General features: G+C 33.8%; 1 long non-coding RNA gene across 3 annotated transcripts in view; it reads right to left on the bottom strand.

The window, feature by feature from the left end:
* LOC145679794 (uncharacterized) overlaps positions 1–23,960 on the bottom strand; it is a 46,413-nt gene extending 22,453 nt beyond the window's left edge. For 2 of the 3 annotated variants that reach the window (XR_014130545.1, XR_014130543.1), the window contains exons 1-3: positions 23,824–23,960; positions 20,557–20,776; positions 13,353–13,563 (exon numbers count right to left, since the gene is read on the bottom strand). This is a non-coding gene — a long non-coding RNA (uncharacterized LOC145679794). The remainder of the gene's footprint in view (positions 1–13,352; positions 13,564–20,556; positions 20,777–23,823) is intronic. The other variant, XR_014130544.1, reaches the window with a different exon arrangement.
* Positions 23,961–24,652: the final 692 nt, after the last annotated feature.

Raw genomic sequence — 24,652 nt, 5'->3', positions numbered from 1 at the left:
TCAGTGTTAGTTTTCCTGGTTGTTTTTAACACATTGCTTGACGAAAGGTTGTAGGCCCTATAACTAATAGGATACTATCTTTTTCAGTTAAATAACATATATCGTATTTAATATTTTATTAAGTAAATTGATAATAGCAGCGCAAGTATATACTCATAAATAACGAAAGTGTAAGAAGAGATTTGATTGATTGCTCATGAACATCTTACAATTCTGTCTAGAATATTGTGTGATGAGATTATTTAATAACAAATTTGCAAAACAAATAAATAGAAGGGATAACAGCAATCATAGTAATGAATAATGAGGCTTGTTTTGTAGAAGTCATATTGAAACTGGGGATTAATGAACAACTTGTATCTTTAATTCCACACATGCCATTAAATGTATATTCTTCTTATTATTATTGGTAAGATTAATAGATAATGAAAGACAGTAAATACTACAGGCATACCTGTATCCTACGACATTTAAAGAAATACGCAATTGCAATATTAATTGCTTTTAATTGCAATTAAAACGCAATTTGTGTCGCTTTCGTAACTCAACGGGAAGACAAATAACCAATTCGAACTCACGCAACGACAAATATTATATAACACCATTTTTTCTATGAACCAGTAATACATACAAAAACTTTTCATTTCCAAATGAAACCGTATACATTACGGGGTCACTTCAAAAAAGTTGGGGGCAACTTCCCCCCCCCCGAATCGCCGCCCCTGTTTGTATTTATCAATCTTACGGGAATGTTAGTTCATGCTTATGTCAACAAGGTAATCTCTAAATTAGTAGTGACTAATTCTAGGGCAGTAATTTTTCTTTGGATTTTTAGAATGCTTGAGCTACTTCAAGTTTTGTCTCGAACAAGTTTGCCACCAAGACACAAAAAATTACACAAAATTTTGAATTAAAATAAATTTTAATTAGCAAGTGCGAACCCACGTGGAGAATTCACCGGGTACAGACCTTCCCTAAACTTCTTAATTCGACATGCATTTGTTCACGTTCTTAGTAAAACTGTACTTGTTTAACAGATAAATAATATTGATGAAGCATGACGAATTGACCTTACACTTCACTTGTACTCTTTCTTTCCTTATGCAAACAGCTTTTTTCTGACAATATAAGTGATAGTATTTAACAGTTATTTATTATCTTTTCATGTGCAGGATAAGACCAGTTCAATACTATACAGAGTTTGGTCGTGTAGTATTCGATCCCATTGTCCAAACAAACATTTCTGGGTGCACACCTAGTATAGGTTATTTTGAGTTATTAACAATATTGACACGATCTTCAGAAAGAAATGCAAAGCTTCATAGTAAAAAAAAAAAAAAAAAAGGTAACCCGAGATGTAATCAAGTAACTTCCAAGATATGACTCTAAACTTGCATTGAATAAATTATTTGGTATCACTGTTAAAATGTGGTCGGACGTGAAGATACTCCTGAGTTTACATGTGATAGTAACACTACGCCGGCTACCTAATCCAAATTCATCATTTACAACTGATATTTGTACATACACAGAAATTAGAAGCACCTTATAAGGTAAAGTATCGATTCTGTCGTTTATATTGTCCTGTCGAAGTTTGTAATAATTGAAAAAATATATTGTGCTTTATCAAACACTAAACATTTCACCAAAGTAAGAGCATCAGAGCAGGCACGTAGCCAGGATTTCGCGACGCGGGGGGTCCATGACATGAAATACTGTGGTCATCACACCAGGGGCTCGTTTAGCCAGGATTTCGTAACCGGGGCGGGGGGGGCGTGACATGAAATTCTGAAGGCCCAGGAGCTCGATCAATCTAAACTACTTTACTATCAACATATTTTGGTTTGTGAGGATATGTTGGTAGGTATTTTAATAAACTATGAAGAAGTCTCAAGTAAAATTTAAAAAAAAAAACTTATTGAAAAAGATTTTACAATATTTAGATCCTTCTTCTGTTTATTCAAATATAACAATTTTCCTTTCATTATGACCTCAACTATTATAAAAAGTACATATTCACTATTATAAAAAGTACATACGCAATAATATCTTGTGTATTTTTACAATATCTGCGTTCCTTTTTCTGTTGAAGCAAATGTTAACAGAACTTTCTTACCACATATATTTTTGTTTTTTATTATTCCGTCAACTACTGTCTGTTTCAAATGAGAGGTTAAAGGAGCAGTTGAAAATTGTTTTTGAAATAACATGTTTGATATTACAAGGATGCGATGACGAAAAATTTGATAAAAAATGTCCACGCTGTTACACAACGGCACTACGGTTTCGGAAGCTTGAAATCTCCTTGACTAGTAGCAGAAATCCTGAGAATTCCGCAACTTTTGTACAAATTTCAAATTCCCTGATTCTTCCAGGATATATCGCTCACCTCGCAACCATGCATTGCAAATAATACAAATTTCATCATAAGAAAGAGTAACCAAAAACTTCCTGTAGTTTATTTTTAACGCTGATCCTTCTTTTTCTGATTTCATTTTGTTTCATCCTTCCTTAATTTTTTCATTTCTAGTCTCGAAGGGGGAAGCAGCCCCCCCTTGGCTACGTGCGTGATCAGAGGAGGGTGGGGCGGGCAATTAACACGAATAGTATATAAGTCACAGTTAATCATTTAACAAGCTGATAAAAAATGAAAATGAAATCTTTGAGATTTACGTCCTACGATTATGCCGCTTAGGCTAAAGGAGAGGGTGATGATGAGTGATGAATGAAATGGTGGAATGAAGAAAGTGTGAGGAAACGGGAGAACCCCGAGGAAACCCACGCACACGGTGTTTGTCCACCACAAAGTTAACTTGGCGGGGGCTGGGATCGAACCCGTGGCCCCAAGCACCAGAGGTGAACGCTCTACCGCTGAGCCACCGCGGCCCCCAACAAGCTGAAAATGTAGCTCTGAAAGAGTTCTCCAGAATTTACAGGTAAACGCGAGTTTAAATGATCTAGTGCGGAATTAATGACTTGCTTCTGTGAATGAAATATTCTCTCATCGAAAGAACACGGTTGTTGTGATTAAAAATAACTCAAGCTGATAAATTTAACTTCCATCTTCCCAAACGGAGGGATTAGAAATGTTAATGAAACTGCTGGTACGAAACTAAGGATTAGTCAAATAATGAAGTAAAATAGATTGCAGGAAACAGCCAAGCGCACTAATATTTCAGTGACAACCAAATGCATTATCACGTGGTGAATGTCATTCGATCAGAGATCAGAAATCATGAGGGAGTGAACTGTCAGTTGTGTTGCTTTATAGTGATACACTGTCAGCTGTCCAGTGTATTCGTTGACGTAACATGACATTTAGAAATTAAAATTTCTTGGGCAACGAATAGGGTGACCATAAAATGTTCAGATGAAAATGGTACATGTTCCGGCAACTCTGGACTTTTAGGTCTACCTTTGTTTTTTATCAGCGCCCTGATATCAGAGCTCCCCCTCCTCTCTCTCTCTCTTTCTATCTTTGTCACAAAGCGGGGGTAAGTATTTCGATACTTATGAAAAAGGAGAGATACGTTTAAGTTTGTTCAATATTTTTGTGAAATATTTATTGGTTTAACACATAAATAACTAGCTCTTGTAACATTTTCCCTTAAATGGATACCATATTTCCACTTTTATGTATTGTGTAGTGGCTTGGTTTTTCCTTGTTTTTAAGAGGCGAAATTTGAATTTCTTTCTCATTCTCTTATCTGGAAGATTATTAGGCTCTCTGATTATGTAATGTGAGCAGATTGTTGACAACAGCTAACCTGCAGTCCATAAATTTAAGGATAGCCTTTCTGTCGAATCCTACTTCTCTCATATCTCTTCTGTACTATAATTAGTAATTCGTGTGGATTATGTCATTGAAATGAAAGATCTTTAGTTCGGTACTACACAGGGAAAAACAAGATAGATTTCGTGATTTCCTTAGCAGCCTGGTTTATTTTCTGAACCTTTGTATAGGTCTTTAGACAACTATTCTTTCTCTTCATCTCCATTGTCTACATCTGTATCTGCTCCATGTAAAATATCAAATATTTCGTAATCGGTAAGTAATATCTTTCGCCTTCATAAAGGACGAATGATAACTGGAAATGAGATTCGTAGAGGACAATCTCCTGAAAATAAGTACAGGATATGACACTGTTGACAATGCCATAAAAAATTTAGTGCAAAATTTTTAACTCTCTATGTGAAACTCGTGTAAGAGCGATTCCGATTTTTCTCTTCGCCAACTAACAAATATGTGTGCTCTTGCGACGTTCGCTTCCCCAAATAAAATGCTAAAATCTAACGCAAAAAGCGAACTTCATCTCTAAGCATTCTTAACTATAAGCTGTCATGGATATTTTTAGCTCTAAATCAACAGGTTGCATTGCGAGCGCCTTTGCTTGGTAGAATCACGGGGAGATGGGAAGAAAAGCTAAGTTAGTTGTTTACAAACAGGCAAACAAATAACAAACCAATTTATGTTTGAACCACAATAACCTGTTATTTTCAGTGCAACAAACCACAAAAGCGACAAATAGCACAAAATGCGATTATTTACGTTAAAGATTAATAAATTTAAGTAGTGAAAGTTAAAATATAATAATGATTGATTGCAAAGTGTTATTTGTAAAGTCTTCATACCTTGAAAAAAACTAACAGCGATGGAGAAGATCGGCAGATCCACTCCGGAAAGAAAAAAATTAACATCACTCCAAATGAAATGTCATAAAGATGGATTTCTGCAAGTAACAACCACACTTCATGTATCAAAAAACTTCCCTTCTTCCCACAAATTATCCAAGGAGCCAACAAAAGTAAAGCAATAGTAAAGTGAGAGTGAAGTTCAACCGGTATTGTGCAACTACCGCGCTTTCGCGATCGTAATAAAAATTATGGGACCAAGTATTAAGTTGCATTTTCTTATTTAATTATTTAAATCAAAGTGCCAGTGTACAATTTAATTTGTGTTAATGTAGTTTCAGTGTTGTTAATTAAAGTGAAAACATAAAAATCGTACGTATCCTTTTCCAAAATAATCATGATCTAAATTTACACTTTTTCTTTCCAGCATAAATAATTGATGCCTATACAACGTAATAATATTCGTATTATTACATTGTAATGGCATTAAAAATACAATTGGAATCGGTCTTTATGTCAGTTTCTCAAAATGTTCTAGCCCAAACTCTGAACCGTACTGTCCAGTGGTTATATGGTCGGATTTGGTAAAAGCTTTAAACCATCCTTAAACCCTAAAAAAAGAAAAAAACGTCGGAAACATAAAAGATCGAACCCCATACTATCATAAAACGTCTAAGGCCTTACTAAAATCTACAAAACACATCCATTACTGTTATAGATGTCTTCCCAAACAAAAACTTAAACTTCCAAACAAACAACTGTTATAAATAACACCAAAACAACGGACTCAAACCGATACGGTTATAAGGATTGCCTGCAAACTTAAATGGAAGTTTCAAATTACATACTAAAAAGTAAGTTGATCATGCTATCGGTTATCCTGACTTGGGTTTCCCATGGTCTTCGTAGTTTATTATTTATTTACATCACTGTTTCCCCTTCCAAAATTCCGCCCTGAGTCAATAATGACTAAATGTCATGACAAGACTTTCTACAAGAGAACGAAATTTTACTTGAAATTGTATTAAGATTTCGTATATAGTTTTATTTGACAACAAAACACAAGTTTCGATACATTCAATTATTTCGTTAAACTATTTAAATAAGTAAAAAGTAAATTGTAATGTTCAGAAAATTATGTTCAGAAGGATTTTGTACAATGTATATTTTATGAACTGAGTCCCAGTGATCGATATATTGACCTCTAAATTTGTTCTTTATTAATTCGATTATACATTGAGGTACGAAATAGAAAATTTTCACCGTTGGATAATTAAGCTTTATTTATTTATTTACTTATGGCTACATATAGATCACAACAGGTAAATTACCTAATGATAGTGACCTAGTCAGTTTGTATATAATTAGAGCATGCATGAATTCACTTACATAATTACAGATACACAGTTACAGATATGATCATTTTAATTAATGAATCTTCAATAAGATTGCACAATAGTTCTTAGAGATCCACGCTTTATAGTAAATATGTCAAGTTCAGGATGACTTTTAGCATAGGAGTTAAAAATATAACACATTCTCCTAATAGGTGACATGTATAGCGTATTTGTTCTAGCTGTAGGTAAATGAAAAGTAATATTTCTAGGACACGTGCGTTTAACTGGAACATGTAATTCTATCTGGGATAGTAAATACTCAGAGTCTATATTATTTTGCAATAATTTCATTAAGAAAATCAAGAGTTGGGTGATACGTCTTTCTTCGAGAGATGAGATATCGTGCTTACGAAGGAGGTCGGTATATTTTTCGAATTTTGGATATAGTCCGGTTTTCTTATAAGTTAAGTACCTCACAAAACGAAATTGAATCTTTTCAAGACGTGCTTGCTTTGTTTTTCTGACTGTTGGGATGCCATATGATTGAAGAGTATTCAAGTTTGGTTCTAACGTAACTATTGAACAGGGTTTTAAGAACATTAGTATTTGAAAAGTCAAAGCCAAGTCTGATTACGAAGCTGAGGTTTCTGTAGGGTTCACTAACAATGTGATTGATATGCTTATTGAAGGAAAAGTTGGAGCTAATAGTGACCCGCAATCAGTTACAGTGTCAACTCTTTGTACGTTAGTTACAGTATGATTATTCGAAGTTTCAAAATACTGCGAATAATTTATAAAATTATTGAAGAATTGTGACCGACCTACTGAGTCTGATGTTTCCCCCATTTTAACAGCATATTTCATACATATTCAAAGATGTGAGTTCAAAACTATGTATCGTTCCAAAAACATGTCCATGGAGATGTTCCATCAAGCCACTCATATCGCAATTACAAGACTCAGTGAGTTTAAACGGGAAATTCTAGAGGTCGATATGGGATTGTGGAGTGGAGTAAGACGATATAGAAGAAATCTAAAGAGTAATGAAATCTGTTTCATTAGAAACGCCGTAATTTGGAACTGTTGAGTAGTGATGGACCAATTCCCGGGAAAATATTTTTCGCGAATATTTCCTGGGAATATTCCCGGGAAGATTCCCCAAAATGGGAATTTTCTAGAAATTTATGTGCAATCACAAAGAAAGTTGCATTCTATTACTATATTATGATTTCAAAGTTAAATTCGCTTTTCAGTCACAGTATAGTATTACTGTTGTCTCCAGAGGATTCTTTAAAATGTATAATCTGAACTTTATTATGTTATTTTATTAATAATTTATTATATTTAGAGAGTACACATAAATGTATATTTAAATACAATATGTTCTACGAGAGTAAATCTATGGAAAAATGATATAGTAAGTCCACATACTTTTACACCGCTAAACAGTTTAAAGTTATATATAAGGGGATTTTCTAAATTTGACTCTACTACTGATATTATAAACATATTAAATTTTTAAATGTTATAAGCAAATTAGGTTGGATAACTGCCAGAGATACATGTCTCACCATTTTATCAACATTTGCGCATATATATTTATGTTCACAATGTTGCAAGACACTGACTTATCTTTATAATTTTGCACGTAACACTGCCACACGCGACCTTTCTCCCTACCTATTTCTCGAAATTCCATGCGTTAATTCACATGTAAAAGAAGTCCATGTACCTCTTTAGAAATTCGAATCAAAGACAGGAGACAGACCGACGTCTATTACTAACGGTGTTTCGGGGTGTATTAATAATACTTCAGCTCTATTTTTTTACATAATTTCTACATTACAAACTGGTTCCTTTTCATCATTTGTAAATTAGTACTTTGTTACTTTTTAGTGGAAATGGAACTTTAAAAACCATATTATTAGTTATATAAAGTACAGTCAACGATTTTTATTTTTGTAACCTCCAAATTATTTAAAACCTAGAAGTAAATCATAATAAATATAAATAAAGTAATTAGTCATATGGTTCTTATAAATTTGAAGATAAAGTAAAGAAATTGAAATACATTTCTTCCCGAGAATTTATATGCAAGGGGAAAACCCGGGAATATTCTCATTTCTTATTTTTCTTCTTCCCATCGGGAATATTCCGAGTGCCCATCACTAGGAGTAACTCAAGTGGAAAGATTGAAAATTAAAAATATCTTTTCCATAATACGACAAAAATAAATTTTCCTTAAACGCCCACAAGTTACTGATATATATATATATATATATATATATATATATATATATATATATATATATATATATATATATATATATATATATATATATATATATATACTTTCTTTCACTTGCTTGGAGCAGTCCTTATGTCTTAAAGTGATTCAAGATATCAACTTCAGCTTCAAAATGATAATTAAAGGTATAGATTTATCCCGCGTTGATATTTTGATATTTGTTTTACAGCTATGAAGGTGTAGGAGGGAACTCATATTTCAATGTAAAAGTAACGTATCATGTTGTACATAATGTTGCGCATGATACTGGATATGAGACTATCTCGTTCCGAAAAGATGCCGGGAAAGTGATCTCATCTTGGAAAGTACATGTGTTTCTGTTGGAGGAGATCTAAAGGTCTTGTTCCTCGCCACAAAAGTTCTGTCTGCTCTCGTTGGCAATGCTACTTTCATATTTTTCAAAAATATGGAAGATACTAAAAATAAATAAAATAATTTTCCGTCAGTGATATCTAACACTTCCACTCAATGACATTTTGGCATGAATGGGTTTTATTTTTCATGTTTCATTATGGTCACCTTTGAAGTACAGTGAACCCTCTATCACTGAGCTATTGTGCCTGAGCTTTTGTAGTTGTAAACGAATGGAAATTTTAAATACATTATGATTAGGTATTTGGTGGGATGAGGAATTGGATGTAATAGAATTACACCTACACACGAAAACATAAATTAGTTTGACGAAGCTACTTCAACATTACTTGGAGCTCATTCGTGGCTAAGTGGTTAGCGTACGCGCCTTTGGCGTGGGAGACCCGGGTTCGATTCCCGGCGGGAGTTCATGTGGTTCGGATTCCACGTTAATCAGTAGGTCCACGTCTCATATAGCCTCGCTGCTGAACGGGACGTTAAACTCAAAATCAACTCAACAATTCAACATTACTTATGAGTCTCTGTCCTTTGCCGTTGTGCTTTAGGCTATCTTTAACGCAATTATATTGTCCTGATTTGATTTTTGGTTCTAATTAAACTTTGATAGTATTTAGAAGAGTAAAATCTAACTTTTAATCTACAAATATAGTTTTCTATGTCATTATTCCGTTCACCCTTAATTAAGAGATTTTTCTTTCTAACGAATAAAACTTGATGTCTCGAGACATATAATATAAATTTCCATTTCAAGACATCGAGACATCTCGAGACATTTCTTTACCAGGTATTATAAGCTAAATCGTATAAAGGGCATTTATGTGTAGTCTTTGAATATCCGAGAAGAATATTCATTTTTAAGTACGCACAAAAAATACATAGAACATTCTACATTAATATAATAAATCTCAACTTATTTAAAGACTATCTGCAAGATAGAAACCTCTTTCTGAGTTGCACTTAAATTCCATTATAATAAGTCCTCTCCTATATAAAAGCTCTTGTGAAAGTGACTTACAATTTTAAACCATGGGTGCACAAATACAGCTTATATTTGTTTCCTTGTACCTTTGTTTCAAGCTCCAAGCAAGAACGACAATGGATTGTTTCCATAATCCAGCTCTCTCGCAGATGAGATAGTATGCTAGGAAAGGACCTGTTTTGTGTGATATGATCTTGTATTATGATATGCGAACACGCCAACTGCACCGGATGCGATCCCACGTGTAGTTCATACTCTATAGTAATACCATTCGTACCTTCAGTGCAGCAAAGGATGTGGATCATAATCAGTTTATAAATGTTTGATATATCTTCTCTAAGTCCCATACTTCTCACAGTCCCCAAGGTTAGTAGATGTTATATACTACAAATTACGCTTTTACTTTTTCGGCACCTTATTACTACGTAAAGACTCAGCTTTCGTCCATTGTAACTGAATTCGTTCGTTTTTTATAGTTTCAACAGCAGAACACTTTCCATGTTAGTTCACATGTTTGTGAGTAATTTATGACAAGAAAATTTGACAAACAGTAAAAATTGCCTATTAACCAAAATTCGTTATATATTGCGCTTTAAATAATCAAAATTAATGTTTTGCATGTCTGTATAAATCATTGATTCTAAAAGAAAGAGTTTACCGTCACTCGAAAAAAGATATCCACAATCAATCACTGTCTGAAGTTTAAAGTTATTTGCTCTCCTGCATAGTGCATGTTACGTTTCCGGTACTTAAGTTTGATGTAGTACGCGCCTCTTGCGTGGAAGACCCGGTTCGAGTCCTTGTGAGAGCACATGAGGTCCAGATTCCACGGTAAACTGTAGATCCACGTCTCATATAGCTTTGTTGCTTAAGGAACGCTAAACCAAAATCAAATAAAAGACTGAATTTAGTTTCTTTCTCCTGAATTTCCACTGTAAAGCTGTAGGGAAAATATTATTTAATATTTATAACATTAAGAATATTTTAAAGAAAGTTAATATTTTGTAGTGAATCACATTTCTGGGAAGCCTACTATATATAAGCAGTGTACGGAGTGTACGGCTTGAATGATCAAATATACATACCCAACTACACTGATTAGTTGCTATTCAGGCAATGTATTAAGCCATCTTACATGCTTCTATCTTGTTAGTTGTATGATGTTGATAACAAGCATACATTTGAAATTCCGTATTGATATATTGTGGAACATGAACATAGATTGAAGAAATGAAATCAAATATATATGAAATGAAAATACATTAACTTTTAAATAAAACTTATTCAAGTACGTAAAAATAATTAAACCATTTCTTAATTATGAAACAGTTTAAAATATTTCTATGAATTATGAATTAATTTCGGAAGTCAGAAATAAATCAAAATACTCCGTATACATAAATATTTGATTTCTTCTGTTCAGTTATATTTCATCGGGCTTGGTAACGACAAGAAACTTCTAATCAATGGTACTTTTTTTAAATAGGGATTCTCAAAAGAAACCTTAATATCTCAATTTCATATGATATTAAAATTTATATAGGAATATTTAGAATACTTGGTTGTTTCTAGAATGTTGTATCCATTTTCTTCATCTTCTGCAAACTTTGTGCTAACCCTTAGGAAATACCGAGATAACGAAGGAAGCGTGGGACGACGGTACAAACTTAAAACAAGGAGCTTCTAACTTGTTGACAAGAGAAGATTGAGACAGAGCGGAGGGAGAAAGAAATAAGATAAAGAAGGGAAAATGTAGAGACAAATCACCAAAGGGATGGGAGTAAGAATGAGAGAGAAACTTTTAAGAAACAAAGTTTGTTGTTGGGTTCTTCCTAGCTACATTGGAAATGTTAGAATAGCCCATAGACATTTAAAAAGTAGCGAAATTTTTAACTTCGTGATTGAAGAAGAATAAGATAGTAACCCTATTTTTTCCATATACCCGCATCCCTCAACTTACAAATGTTTAAGTTTATATATCATACACATTTATACCATTATTCAGTTTTCTACTCAATAAAATTGTCCAATGGATCTACAATTTGATAGAAGAAAGTTTAAAGAGAAGTATAATTTATAACAAACATATTAAATTTATATAACACAATAAGCTGTTTGAATTAAAGATGTTCGAATGTATAAAATCTAGTCCTCAAATATTTGAAAAGAGTAATTTAGAAACCTGGATCGCATTTTTGTTTGTGTTTCAATGATGCTAGATTTTTATTTGGATTAAACGGATAAGTTGTTCAAACTTGAATAATTATCAATATTTTAATGTGTTTCAAACACCATAAAGCGGACTCTTTATCGAAGTGTCTACGAAAGATTATCTCCATTTGTATCTTTGGTTTATAACTGGTGTCCTACAGTAGACTGGGGCAAAAAATTAAAAAAAAAGTTCACATCGACTTGTAATAGCTACCAAAAGTTGCCTTTAGTGATAGTTAATGTGCAAATTTTAACAAATGTCAGTTAATATCCTAAGGGGGACTGCTATCACAAGGTTTTAGTATTTTTACCTAAATTTTGTGGTTATATCATGGAAAACAATGTTTTAACTACTTTTATTGCCTGTATTGTACTGCTGAAAGACATTTATGTATTAAGAATATATCTACTAAATATTTCTCTTTAAAAATTTGGGCGATATACGTTAGCATTTTGAGGGGGTGCTGCATCTTTCTTTGTAGAAAAAAAATGCGAAAACCAAGAAATGGAAAACTATTTCAATTCAAGTGAAAACTTAACATGAACACATCTGATTTTGCACAAAATCTAACATAAAAATGTGAAACTGCAAACATTTTACTAAAAAAGAAATGACATTACACAAAAATTAATATTACAATCTGATATTCTTCGTAAATGTACACTACACAATTTAAACATTGCAAAAAATTAAAATGTAATACTTGGAGCTTTTTTGGGATCGTTTGTAGTCCTTCTGGTTTCAGACTAGGGCAGTGTGTTGTGTGCGTCTAGGCGTGCGCGGATGAAATCATCTCTTGCTTCTGTTTCATATACAGCGAGTAATGCCTCCGTCACCAGCTTAACGAAACGCTCCACGGGTTATGCAGACACTTCAGATAACCTTAAACTTTGAGAGAGCGTAACGCATTTTTGCAACGTCGAACGTTTTATGTGTTTCTAGTTGATTAAAGTTTCAGTTAAATCAAAGCTTTAGTTTGAGTAAAGTTTTAGTTAGGTTAATTTAGCTGACGAAAGCAGTATTTTTGACAGTATGTACACTCATGTCCAAAATTATTGTCGCATGTCTATATTTCTTCCTGTAAGAATATAATTTGATAAGGATTTTGCAGGGTACTTTTAATACTGATACTATGTGTATAATAGGGAAATATATGTTTGTACTAAATTTCATAGGAAAAGTACGAAATTGTAAATACGAAAATTATAATGGGTAAATCAAAATGTTTCTAAATGAACACGAAAGTTTTGTTTTCGTTTTATTGTTCTTATTTGCTGCTCTTTTGACATAAAAGTTTACCACATACACCTCCTTACCGACTAACATTATAAGAAATACCAGACGAATTCGTTATCAAATTATATTCCTCCAACAACATATTTATAGACATGCGACAATAATTGTGGATATGAGTGTACAACAATAACATGAGGAAGGACAGTTGATGCGTTGGATTAAAATTAAAGATAACGAAAATACTAAATGATCCGTTTTTAGCAACCAAAAACTTACCTGATTCGTTGGTGCCAACGTATGAAGACGTGTTTAAATATTATTTATATCGTTTGCATAATAAAAAGCCATTTGATACTTGCAAAGAGCCCACATTTCAGGAGACGTAGCCACGAGGTTGCAGGAAATATTGCATTGATCCTCCATTTCTGTAGTTTCTCACACACGAATTCTTTAATTGATTCAAAATTACCATGACAAATGTGAAAACCTGAAAAAAAAAAAAAACAATTAAAAATTTGGTGTTAAATCCGATGCTTTAAAAGCTAAGCTTTTCTGCAGTAGTTTATTTACATACAGAATTACTTTGTGGCATAAGCAGCAATTCTTAGCATTTTACCCTCCTGAGATATTATCCCCCAAAATGGCATCAAAATCACAAACTTCAACTTTCGGACCCCCATAAATCTACAGTGCCAATAATATCATAGCCGTGAATATTTCTGCAGACTCTTTACATGCAGTAGTATTCAGCACAAAACTTATGAATCCCACTATATGCCATTCTAAAATACAGCATATAGTGGGCATTTAAAAAGTGTAATTTTCTGTAGTTTTTCTGGTGATTTCATGTATTGCTGTGCAACCCTGCATATTTATTTAGACGCAAATGTTTATATTCTCCGTGTACCTCAGTCTCTCCTCTAAACATTCGTTTCTATATGGTATTCGTACGTCCTGAGCAACTGTAATTTTCGTAAACGCTTGCAAATGGAAAAATTGGCACTCCACCGACAACAAAGATAGCCGCCATTCAGGAACACTTGCACATACGACAATGTGAATGATGTTATTGGCCTTCTCATGCACAAGGTTCATCACACTCAATTTATTTTATTTTTTTTTATAATTTTCGGAGATGGTCGACAAACCATCTTTGGACCACTTCTATGGTTTGACCATGCTGCATTGAATGTAGGAGGCAAAAGTAGCATAATTTTGCGTCTTGAAGCAATTCTCAATAGATCATAGCAATAGTTAACATGGCAACTTCATTGGAAACGTGAGCTCCTAGATGGACCAACATAGCAAACGTTTAGCAGGCTGTGAGTCACTGCCAGTAATGAATTGTATGCCGTTGATAGTAGTATCCAGAACATGCTATTTACTGAGATTATTTAACTACGGACTATGACTATTTGTTGGAAATATTTGAGGACGTTGTTAGCTTCGACTGCCTTGTATGCCTTTCTGAAAGAGCGCCTCGTACACTGAATCATTCTTGATAGCTCCCAACAGTAAATCGAATTTTGCGCTTGTATATCGGTACAGAATATCCGTCAGAAAATTTAAAAGTGCTTGCTGTGTTCATTATTAAAGTATATGCATCTAACTGGTTTTTGATTAATTGGTGCAAGGAATCTGTGGCAAGCCATTTAGTTGTTATGTTTACTAACGGACGACCAGTTACATGTAATCGAACTTGTCATTCAGAGGAACGCGTATGTTGCGCATCCCGAAAATACTTTGCTGAGAATATTGGATGATGATCGTACGCATATACGGAAGCTAGCTGCTTGCAGGATATTGTGAGCTCCAATATTGTCCGTAACAATCAGATTCGTTCTTTGTTCCTTGTTTTTATCTACTCTTGACTAGGTGAATCTGATCAGCTAGGATTGTCAGCATGTGACTATAGCGGAGTCTTTTACTTCGTAACGGCGTAACGAAGACATGGTAAAATATACTGTGAAAACCGGAGATGTGCCAGATTCACTTGGGGAAATGCTAATATTATCGTGCCATACACAATCCGTAGAGCACTGATTAACCTAGTGACCTACAGGCATAACAGGTTGTATGTGGACCAGAAGCAAGAGATAGTTTCATCCTTGAATGTGTAGAAGCACGTAATACATTGCCCTGCTTTGAAACCAAAGACAACCGCAAATCATCTGTAAAGAATCTCCAACTCTTATACTTTAAGTTGTTGTAGTATTTAAATTACATAGGTGTACATTTGTGAGGACAATATCAAAATGCGTATCTTAATTTTTATGTAATTTCATTTCTTTAATGTAAATGTTTGCTGTTTCACACTTTTATAGTAAATTTTGTGCAAATTCAGATTTATTCATGTTAAGCTTGAAATAAAACAGTTTTTTTAATTTTACGATTTTTCATCTTTTTTACTATAAAAATGGTCAGCTTCCTCTCAAAATGCTAATGTATATTGCCCAAACTTTTTGAGGAAAGTAATTAATATATTATTAATGCATAAACTTCTATTAGCAGTAAAATACAGGCAATAAAATTAGTTAAAAACATTGTCTTCTATAATATAGCCATGAAACTAAGGTGAGAAACAATAGTAAAATTTGTGAGAGCATCGTCTACTTGGATATTAACTAATATTTGTCAAAATGTGCACATTAGCTATAACCGAAGAGTAGTTTTGGACGTTATTAGAAGTCGATGTGACATACTTTCAATGTTTCGCCACATCCTATCCTACATCTCCTACATACATATCATATTGTTAATATTTTCTTACGACTACGATAATTGTTTCTTGTGAAGTCCCAAAAGCTTGTGTCAGAAAGAGTATTTAGAAGTATTATTTTATTTCTACACAGTAAAAAATGTTAGTTAATTCAACGCAATTGTTCTGTGCTACTCCAGCTTTTTTTTTTTTTTTTTTTTTTTTTTAATGACGCTTGCCTGGTACTTTTGAACTCCAATGGATTTTGCAGTTAATTGGTAGTGGTTGAATCAATTTGTCTAACATAATAACTTGTAATTTATAGTGATTTTAGTATATTGATATTTTGCACACAGTAATTCAGAAGTACAATTGAACGTTTTCATAACACAGTGCGTTTTCAAAAGCATTTCCTTTCTAATTGAAGAGAAATGATTATTATGAGGGAGTGAAAAAATATGTGGCATAAATTTATTTATAATTGATTACGAGCAACGAAGTATAGTCGGCGAGGAAAATAAACTTTGTGCACTATAATGTTGAAATTTGCTAACCATGCTTCTTGAATTAAAGAATACTATTGGGAAATGGTCAGCAAAGTAATCAAACACGGTGTCAAATGTTCTTGGCTGAGCTTTATTTTCAAGATTCTTTTTAGGTTGAAATACAAGATTTTGACATCATTTTATTTTGAAACCTGAGTTGAAAATGTCAAATCTGTTAACGGAAGCTGGTTGTAGAGGGGGCGATACTTGTAGAGTACATGATGACCATTGACCAGCACCAACGCCATCGTGGGGTAAAATAAGGAGATTGTCGTACCCACATTGATTGGAGTCTATGGTCCCATACTACGTGCTGTACCTTCCACAATGCCAGTTTTGCAGAATTTGGCAATCATGTACCCAACCTTTCTGTAGGAAACCCTGCAAGTTGTATCTGTCATCCACTATGAACTCCCATTAGCATTATTGATATTTTCCTCTCAGAACTTCTGACTCACCTTGTATACAAACAAAAAGGCGTAAGAACATCAAAAACGGCTGGCAGTACTTGGTAAGAAAATTCATACACTCACAACACTATTTTGTGAAAGATTGCAGGAAGATTTCATGCGGCTCAAAATTTGGTATAATTGTCGGTCGGGTATGGACTTTTGGGTTTTGGGTAGAAGAAAGATGAATTTGGAAAAAGTATTTATTAAGATTAATAACAACTAAAATGTATTACTATACAAAAGTAGGTGAGGACCCCGATAGAGATGTTGGGAACCATGGGAAACATCATATATATATTCTTGCTTATAATATGTTTGAGATGCACTACGTGGATTGTTTGCCTATTCAACACTAATTCTAATGGACATTTCTTATTTAATTCAGTTTCTTTTTTTCTTTTTTGCGATTCTTTACACTTTTCCTTTAATTTCAGGTAAGTCGTACACTCTTTGGTCTGTGCTCGAAGTGGTTTCCTACTCCATGCTACTAGTTATAGCTACATCTTCCTACAGGTAGTGTATTTCTATTTTTCTAAAATATTGCTTTATTGTAACTCACTATTTTTTACAATTTCTCCACGTTTAAATAATAGTAGATTAATATATTTTATGTATTCTTGTATGTTCGTACGGATTTATTGCCTTAGCAATCAGAGTCTATCGGTACAGTATAGTATTGAATAGTATATGATGTAAAACTGATCAAGTAAGTACAATCAAAAGAGTTGTTTTAATTCAAAATGTAAAGTTGTATAAATTTTCTCGAGCATCCTACTGGAATTTCTTAACCATTGTGAAGTACTGTAGTTCTAATTACATAGTGAGTCCGCGGTGACTCAGTGGTACAAAGTTTGGATATACACCTTGTTTAATACAGACAAATAGGTGGTTATCTAAATTATGAAAACTCCTGAATATCCATACATATAAGCGGAATGAATGCATATATCTTGTGAATGGCTCCCAGAAATATTTCTTTCCTGTTGCAGTACAAGACAGTTTCATCATTGTGAAGATGGAAGAGGATATTTTCTCCAGACTGATATGAACTCCAGAACTGACAAAACTGTTCTATAATCTTGAGGCCTGGAAATTCGGCGGCCCACAGGAGGTGTTGTAGTTTATTCTGATGTTCATGAAGCTATGTCTGAATAACCAGCAGTGTGAATTAGTGCATTTTCCAGTTGGAAATTTTGCCATTACTGAAAACAACATTTTGTCCCCATTTTGACCATGCGACATTGTACGGGATCAGTTAAAATATCCACTTAATCATTGGTAATCTTTCAGTGTTTGTCATTGCAAGACCCATCTGATATTAGTAAATTCCAGCCCACAGCATCACTGAGCTGTAGGCATGTTTCATGGTGTCTGCTATTCATAAATACAGACTGTTGTTGAAAATAACAAATTGGGAATCATCGAACAATATTATACGTTTCTAATTATATGCGTCCATCTTTCCATGTTATCGGCAATATTTTCTTCCCGTTAAAGCATTGTTTGTGCTTATTAGCAGTTTTCAAATTGCAACCTGTCGTTCGGATTATGCAACTTAAATCGAACTATGGTCGTCGCAATAGACTCTTCTAGATTCTGACTGAGTTCCGTACTCACTTCAGTCGCGTTCACTCTACGATATTTGGTGATACTTCTTGTCAATACTCTGTAGTTTCTGTCACTGATTTTTCATTTCCGTTTACATTGCTGTTCGCTGATGTTTTTTCCTTAACTATCTAATCTTTGTGCACACTCACAACTTGGCCTCTCTGAAACGGTTGGCTTCATCCACGTCTGCCCGCTTCAAAATACGCCTCCGTTCTACGCGCTTGACATACCATTACCATAATCTAATACAAATCTAACAACAATACCAGATGCCCTACGCTTATCCTCAGTGTTGCAACTTCACGCCTCTATATACTGGAAACTATTCAGTTATTAAAATATAATTCTTTTTATTCAATTTTTAAAATAGAGCTTTTTCATGGCTAAGCGGTTAGTGTACGCGCCTTTGGCGTGGAAGACCCGAGTTCAATTCTCGGAGGGAGCTCATGTGGTTCGGATTCCACGTTAGTCAGTAGGCCCCGTCTCATAGAGCCTCGCAGCTGAGAGAGACGTTAAACTCAAAATCAACTCAACTCAATTTTAAAATAATAAAATAACGTTAAGTGAACATGCACATTATTTTTAATTAATGCACTTGAGTTCTGAAACAAACTTACAGTCATGATAAACAACAAATGTACAAATGAAATATTACAGAACTCCTATCTTTTCCTTAATGTGGATTTTGTGCTTGTTTTAGCTAAACAGTTTGTTAATGTCTGGTTTTAAGGGATTTTAATCTTAAATCAGGTTCAACAACCTTCCTTATCATTCATATGCGCATACAAAAAACCCAGTCACAAAGGTAAGTCGCAGCAAACACCAACAGAACTTTATAATAAGCTATTAATTTTGTTGGATTAATATTGGATATTAATTTTTCCTTGCCAACCAGAAATTGTTAAATCTATTCTATTGATTGTTTGCTTGGGACTTTCATCACATGAAATATCGATTAACACTTCCTTTTCAGAAGACGTTATCATTTCTGGTAAACAGTCTCTAATGGAGAACGTTCCTAATTCTAATTTCTGAAATATGATTTTAAGGAAGTATTTCTCAAAATTCATAATTAGACTATTAAGATGGTCCTTCATAGCAACTGGCAGTACAGTGGAAAAATATTTCATTTCCAATTAAGAAAATATTCAATAATGGACAGGTACTTGTGTTATCGGTATTCATTTCTCAAATTATGAATTGAACTTGTTTCTTAAAACACGCAATTTTACGTTACCAACAAGAAAGAAGTACATGCACCTCGTAGAAACTATCATTCACGTGACTGAGGTGGCAAAAGTCTGGTAGAAAATCCAGGCTCACTACTGAAATAATCCAAATCTGTGGATATGTATGACAAATAAAAGTAGACTTCTGAACTAAGTTCAAACAGGCGACAAATTTCAACCCTTTAACAGCCACCTGAACTTGGTGTGAAGTAAAAGCGAATCATGTTGAACGCTCATTTCGTTGCACAAAATGGAAGGTAGTCTTGAATCCAAAACTCTGGTTTTAATGAAGTTGACAATTTTAACGGTTTCATTCAAAATTGGCTCTGGAGGTTCAGGCATATTTCTTATAACTAAAGCATCACTTTCTTTTAATCTGCCATGTATTCCCTAATCTTGAGCATGCTCAATCAGAAAGAGAAACTCAAGTACATTTTTAAAAATGTATGTTATTCGCTTTCATAAATTGGTTTAGGTTTGAAACTATTTGATTTGAAATTGTTCGAGCTAACACGCAATAGTGGTTCGAGCTAATAGTGGTTGAAATTTTTTTTTCACTGCTTCCCGATCAATAAATACGATATACACTTAAGAGGATAACCCACGCAAGTCTTATCGGTAATTTTGTCTAATTTGGTAGAAAAATATTGACTAGCTCTGAATTTTGTGAACTAGCTACCGGTATTCCTTAACATTTAAAGACACATCTAAAATTCTTTTGTGGTATGGTTTCATTGGACATTGATATCATGTCAAGTTCTCTTGCTGCTATATCTCTCAATCTAATTGTCACCATATCATTAGCTGATGGTAATATTAATGACTTTCCTATTGTATGAGGCTTTCCTGCCTTAGCTATTCTTAAATTTAACTGGTAGAACGTCTGTAGGACCTTAAAATTAAGTTCAAAAAATTGGTATTTGTTACAAATTTACAATTTGTGTTTACCTTGTTCACAAATCGGGCAGTTTTTTCTCTAAACAGACTCTTCAAGTTTGTGTTTTCAAGTCCTCACACTGGGTTTCAAAGTGATGTTAAATAGTAGTAGGCTTCATCCAATGATTTGGTAGCTTTCTTAATAGATTACAGCCTTGAGAGATGCATAACCTTTTAGGTGCACAACCGACTCTTGACCTATTGCTGCGGTATTTCTTTCCTCTGTGGTTTGCTACAATAATAATAGTATCAACGCAAATAAGTGTCTTTGGCGCTATACCACTCTCAAGTCAATAACGCAAACTAAAGATTATAATCTTTATTAGGAAGAAATTTATAAAACAATATTTTCTATCATTATTGTCATTCGACCTTTCATTCAAACGGTTTTGCTGGTTGAGAATAAACGGAATTTCCACTCTTTGTTGCACATAACGATATTGGTTAATTTGTTTTTATGTTTTACATACAAGTAGAAACAAAACAGGACCTAAAGACTAAACAATTTTCTGCTGAAAACTAATTAAAAGCTTATTACTTGTCTTTCAGGAAAATATCTCGATACTACATATATTTTTACATTCAAACAGAACTTCATGATTATTGTAGTGCATTTTTATACAGTATAAAAGTTGTAACGATAATAATTAGAACTGATGAAGAAAAATTTTCACATGTAGTATGAATGATTGTCAATTGTGTGTCTGTTATTGTGTTCTCGTAACACTGAGCATTTTTAACTTTCCCAACAAAAGAGGAGAAAGTTATTCGAATTGAGTAATTTCATTCATTTGCTAGAAAGACGAGTCTCAGTTGCAAAATTATTGGACACAACATACCTGCATTTATTACAAGTACAATGAAAGCAAGTTAATATTGACAAGATAGCTTCTCGTATTACATTATCTTGTAGCTACCTTACTGCCAGTTCCTCGATTCCATGTCGATACCACGTTTGACGTTAGATACAAAAAAGTCTGTCACTGGTACTTCCACCTCCTGCTGGTTGACGAAGCATCGTCTTTTAGAACCGGTGTCGTGGACCGAACAAGTAGTAATCCGCAGTGGTAAGGTCAGAACGAAATATTGGGTGTAGTATTAGTTCTATAACATCAAGTTCCTCATTTATTTATTTATTTATTTATTTATTTATTTATTTATTTATTTATTTATTTATTTATTTTGCTTTTTTGAGCTTAATTTGGTTTTACGTTGTCTTGTTGCTGCAAGACGTGAAAGCATACGTACACTCCTGCCATTTAGGATAAAGGTCGACATTGATGATCTCACTGTTAGGAACGAACCTGAATCACCCCCTTGTAGTTCCACCACACACAGAGCAGGACTTTATGCTTGAAATGGTCCTGTTTGATAACCGCATCTGGACCATTTCAACCGCAACCGCTCTTTTCAACCACTGTTTTTGCACATTTAAGTTTTGGAGAAAGACACATTTATCATTGAACGAGCATCCGTTTCAGGAAACGCAAATCACACGGCTTTGTCAGTAGTTGTTACCATACATCCACGTGTAGTTTCTGCGAGTTCGTGAAGGTGCCGCATTATAGTGAACTGAGACATAGTAAGTTGTTTTCAAATTTGTCGTGGGGTGGTGGATGGGTCGTATGACCTCAGAAACAGTTATCCTGGTGTGATTGTACCTTGGATGATGTTCGACATTTTTACGACTGTCACGAAAGTTTTGTAACCAAAAGTTGCTATTCTGTGGTTCACTACACCTTCCCGATTCGTATGAAGAATGTCTTCGACTGCTGTGGCAGTGCTATTTTTGAGCTCCAACTCATACAACAAAACATTATTGAGCACTCATCCTTACCGCAATTAAAAAACTGAAGTGTTTGTCTCCGTGTTAAATAATTCGCTTGCCACATGATCTCTTGTACCGGTACCAGTTTCATTTTGTACTCATTATCAATTACAGCGTAAATGCGCGCCCTCTTTTTGGATTGTGTAAGTATTTCAAGACTTATGAGTCACTCTTGGGCAGTTTCATCGATTCACTAATAATTTCATAATATCTTCACGTTCTGAAGATTCCTGGACACAATAATTTATATCATCGCTGCGTCTCGAAGAACTACTATGTGTTAAAATCACAACTTTTCAGAAACAAAAAAACATTCAGAACTCTTAAAATTTTACCAAATACACGGAAACACTTGAAAATATAATAAAATTTGTTCTGCATGTATTATGCACTGGACATTGTTGTAGCTTGCTTCAACAATAATATATTACTATTTTTGTGTTTACGTAGTAGATGTCAAATTACCTTTTGTGACTTGATAAGCACATAGAGGATTTGTATACATTAATCAATACGTAAGTGATGAGAACCTGAAGTCTTTAATTTCAATCTATTATTTTTTCATTGTTGTAGCGAAACAATTGAATATTAACTTATGACATTATAAGGGACGCTGCCTGACAGCTTTCAGATTTATTTGCACGGCATAACTCATTTTCGTCAAAAATGTCACATAGCGGTTCTTCGAAGTACAGCGACGATATGTAATTTGTGTAGTTTATTTTTCTAAAGCATAATGTACGTAGATGTATGTGTGTATCAGTCTATGGTAACTCGAAGAGTTCTCTCATGATTATATGGTTAACGTACGCGTGTTCAGGGCAGGGGACGTAGGTTTGATTTTCAGCGGGATCTCATTTGGTTCAGATTCCACGTTAAGCTGTAGGGCCATATCTCACATAGCTTCAGTATTGAAAAGAACGAAAAATTCCGATCCAATCAACAATTTAGAAAGTTTATAATTGATTGTCTTCAAATTTTGTAGCACAAATTACTGCCCAGTCTCTCGAGCTGATCAAATTTGAGTATAAATTGCACAAAGGGTGTAGAAGAGAGTGGAAGTCGATAAAAATATCTATATAGGATAGGTTTTAGGATTTACAAGTTCAATAATACTTCGCAATTTATTTCTCTTTTTCAATCAAGCAAGAGAATATTTTTGCTGTCATACGTATCATCCAGCAGTATGTAGCGTACCACTGGTGGTACGCGTGGCACAGGTTGAAAAATCATGGCTTAGAGTGTTTTATTTTATACTGCAAATATGCATTTGTTATATCAAATTAGTTTAGTTACATTAGTTTAAGAAAGTACCGGTAAGTGCTTATGTATTACTTGCTCAAAAATATTCAAATATTTTAAAAATCCTAAATATACACGACCTATTATTCAATACTTGAGAAAAGTTACAATATCCAATCTATTTTTGAAAACATGTAGAATTTACTTACCAATTATGTATCGATTATAGCTTAAGCAACATTATAACTGCTCATTGAAGCACATATTTTTGTATACGAAACACAGATAATATTTTGTAGTTCCCAATTTTCTGAACTACTAACTATGCGAATAGTAATTATTAGAAAGTTACTTAGCATTTTTTAAATATTTCTTTTCTATTGTTGATAGATTCAGTGTTAAAACCAAATGACACATTTTAACAATAGAGACACCTAGGCAACTACTAGCAAAGTTGGATAGCATTTTGTGTCTACCAATAAATCATTTTATATTTCAGATTGCAAGCGTTAATTGAAATGTAAAATTTTAAAGCCAGTTTTATGAATCAGTAAAATACATGTTAAGTCAATTTATATTAATTAAACTCCCTGAAAACTCACCATGGACGCGGTATATCCGAAGTATTTAAAGTGAATGTTCATTGTAATATAAAAATGAACGATAATGCTACATAATCAAATAATAGAAGTAATAGCGAAACAAAATTTCAAATAAACTACGAGCATAATGAAAAATATTGAACACAGTCAGCGCCGTAACTTCTGGGGTCAAGCATTAATACGCGTATTTGGGTCCCCAAGAAAATTTGTTTTTCTAATTCTTGGGTCCTCTTTTTCCATCTTTCGTCTACTCATTTTGGGCGCGCCGGAGCCTGTGGGCCTTCTCGCACGACAAGGTCTGTCGGACCGTTTCATACATGACAAATTAATTAAGGGGACAATATTGACAAATCTCAATGCCATACTAACACATATTATTTCTAGGGCACCTAATAGTACACATTTTTTATTGAAATGTGCCATAGACTAATTATTG

Source organism: Thermobia domestica, chromosome 2 (assembly GCF_964235325.1).
Source record: "Thermobia domestica chromosome 2, izTheDome1.hap1.1, whole genome shotgun sequence".
Classification (NCBI taxonomy): domain Eukaryota; kingdom Metazoa; phylum Arthropoda; class Insecta; order Zygentoma; family Lepismatidae; genus Thermobia; species Thermobia domestica.
Note: the sequence above shows the minus strand (reverse complement) of the source record. Positions and strands in the feature narration are given on the sequence as shown.